General features: G+C 38.1%; 1 protein-coding gene across 2 annotated transcripts in view; it reads left to right on the top strand.

The window, feature by feature from the left end:
• The first annotated feature begins 444 nt into the window (after positions 1–444).
• LOC117101121 (long-chain-fatty-acid--CoA ligase 1-like) overlaps positions 445–3151 on the top strand; it is a 23478-nt gene continuing 20771 nt past the window's right edge. The window contains exon 1 of one of the 2 annotated variants that reach the window (XM_033241009.1): positions 445–541. The gene's annotated coding sequence lies outside the window, so the exon portion shown is untranslated. Of the gene's footprint in view, positions 546–3151 lie in introns of both variants that reach the window. The other variant, XM_033241010.1, reaches the window with a different exon arrangement.

Genomic DNA, 3151 nt, shown 5'->3' with positions numbered 1-3151 from the left:
CTTCACAGATAATTTTTTAATCTGACCACTGCAGACTTCGGACCGATGGGAGCAATTTGTTGGCCAATCTTAAAATGTTCGTGTTTTGCAGCAAAATTGGTGGGGGATGGGGTTGGGTTATGGGGAGCAAGAAAATTATCAGGGGGAGCAAATTTCCCCTTGTCCTTGCGCCGCTGGATTCAAGAGGGGACTTCTTTACATACGTATGTAATAATGGAGAAAAAACGAAAATTATATTCAAATTTTAAGTCTGAGAGTGAGCACTAATTATATATTTTTAACCTTTTATTTGGGTAATTACATTTTATTTGTGTTTTCATTTTTTGTAATTCTGTTTTATTTAGGTTTTCATCTACTGTAGTAACTCGCGGTTTATTGATTTGATTCATCGGGGGTTTTCGATTGAATGAAAATATTAATAGCGCCACCTGTGGGTGTAATTATTTATTGTTTTTTACAATGGGGAATACCCAATTACTGACGATTAAAAATAACCTGCACAATGACTGAGCTGGGCGAGAGGGTGTGAGCGGAAGGTTCAGTAGGTATCCACTTAAATTATAAGAACAGCCATTAAAATGTGCTCTTTTTCATTATAGGCTACATTTATAAAAAAATATCAGGTGTTTAGACTGTTCATCTCATCATATATTGTTATGCGAACTTGATCAACAAGGTCGCTGCTGATATATTCAGTTTGTATTGTGGCATGGAAGGCCTAGGGTAGGACCTACCATTAATTATATATAGATAGGCCTGTCGCGCCAAAATTGGTCCGGGCTAAAATCGGTCCAGTTTGTATAAGGATCTGTGTTAACAGAGATGTATTTCACAGAATCACAGCTGACTTTATTTAATATGAAAGAAGCTCTTTGGGTTAGTATAAAAATTGGGGAACAGAAAAGGCCGACGTGCAACTTCAATTTTACTGTCCGCAGATATCCCTTACGAAAATGTCCTATAGGAATCCTACAGGATCCTATAGGATTTTAAACATGTTCTAAAGGTTTGCATATTATCCTATAAAACTAAATCAAGTCCTATAGGACTTAATCAAGTCCAATAAAAAACTATCTAAATCCTATAGGACACCAAAAATCCTGTTATATGTGCATATACATAAAGGTTAAGGATCAATATATAATATACATACTAATAATAACATAGTGTTAAGTATACATGCTGTCTCTTATACACATCTAGATGTGTATAAGAGACAGGGCTAGGTGGGATTAGAATAAACAGCCTAGACAAGTAAACAGGAAGGCCAAAACTAAACTTTAGAGGCATGCCTCAATGAATAAGCCAAATGATTTATCCAGAATAATTTGGAATGCCATAGGTTTAATTTAGTGTACTGGGAGAACATTCCTAATATTGAGTCCAAATGGTGTGGTGGTTTTAAGTAAAAGTTCCCAGTGATTCTCTTTATCTTTGCGATTTTTGTCGCTCCAATTGGCATTATGGTCAATTGCAATCACTCTGAAATTTGAAATTGAATGACCAGCTAAATTGAAATGTACGGCTACTGATTGATCAAGCTTAGATGTTCTGATAGCTGATCTGTGTTGTGTCATTCTCATACGGAGAGTGTTTTTTGTTTCTCCGACATATTGTTTACCACAAATATTACAATATATGAGATAAATGACATTTTTGGTGAGGCAATTAATTGATTGCCTTATCCGAAATATGTGGTTTGTTTGGTTGCTCTTGAATGATTGTGTAGAATCAAGCAAGGAGCATGTTTTGCATGATGAACCACAAAGATGACTACCCAAAATATGGCTGTCGCAAGAGTTAATTTGCCTCTTGAATTTAGATCGTACTAATATATCACGAAGGTTAGGTGGTCTGCGATAGGCTATGAACGGTGTATCCGGAAAAACAGACTAAAGACGTTCTGTGGTCTGTAGAATGGGCATATGTTTCTGAATTATAGCGCTTAGTGGTGGTAACCTAGGGTGATAGGTAGTGACCAGTGGCACTCTGGTCGATCGCTGACGTGGTTTGTACGTCAGTGTTTGAGCACATGGTATGTCCTTTGCTTTTTTTACAGCATTTTCGATGGGTCCTCGATGATAATTTCTATTCCGGAGATGTCCGGATAGCTCTTCTGTGCGATTCTGAAAATCTAAATCCGAAGAACAAATGCGTCTCATTAGATGGGGTTTTGCCCCGAATATATATATACTGTCTCTTATACACATCTACAGCTGCTAGGGAGCAGGTACATATGCTTATCCGTGGGTTTACGGAAGAGATCAGTTTTGAGTGCACCATTTTCCATGGTCACGGTGATGTCCAGAAAATCTACACTGCTTGTGGATTTGTTAGCAGTGAATTTGATTGTGGGAACGTATCCAAACTATCTTCACCATGGGTCCAGATCATGAAGATATCATCAATGGAACAAAACCAAACATCTGGTTTCTTGGGCTGTAGGGACAGGAAATTGGCCTCAAATTGTCCCATAAATAAGTTAGCAAAAGATGGAGCCATTTTAGTGCCCATCGCTGTGCCATGATTTTGAAGGTAATGACCGTCGCCGAAAACAAAGTTATTATTGTTCAGAATCAGCATGATAAATTCATGTAGATGTGATTTAGATGGGGTTTTGCCCCGAATTTGTTTGTAATTTGAAATGCAGGAGTCTGTCTCTTATACACATCTAGATGTGTAAATGACGAAACATCAAGTGTAGCCAGAACAGTATTATTAGGTAAATTTGAAATTTGGTTAATTTTGCGGATAAAGTCCGTGGAGTCCTGAATGTACAAGGGGAGAGCAACAACATATGGTCTCAATAATTCATCCACATATTCAGAGATTTTTTCTGTAGCAGTACCGTTGCCCGAAATAATGGGTCTGCCAGGATGGCCTGCTTTGTGGATTTTGGGTAGGACATAGAAACGTCCTGGTGCCGGATCGACCTGGATGAGATGGGGCCCAATTTTGGGATTGATGGAACCTTTTTTAACCATCTTAAATACAGATTTTTCCACTTCCTTAAAAATTTCCGGAGTGGGGTCCTCTGTGAGCTTCCGATAGTGAAGAGGATTGTTTAGTTGTCTTAAGGACTCCTCTTCATAGAATTTAATGTCCATTACGACAGTGGCAGAGCCTTTATCAGCTGGTTTGATGATAATAT

Source organism: Anneissia japonica, unplaced genomic scaffold (genome assembly GCF_011630105.1).
Source record: "Anneissia japonica isolate Jap-2015-1 unplaced genomic scaffold, ASM1163010v1 scaffold4054_len1135799_cov195, whole genome shotgun sequence".
Taxonomy (NCBI): domain Eukaryota; kingdom Metazoa; phylum Echinodermata; class Crinoidea; order Comatulida; family Comatulidae; genus Anneissia; species Anneissia japonica.
Note: the sequence above shows the minus strand (reverse complement) of the source record. Positions and strands in the feature narration are given on the sequence as shown.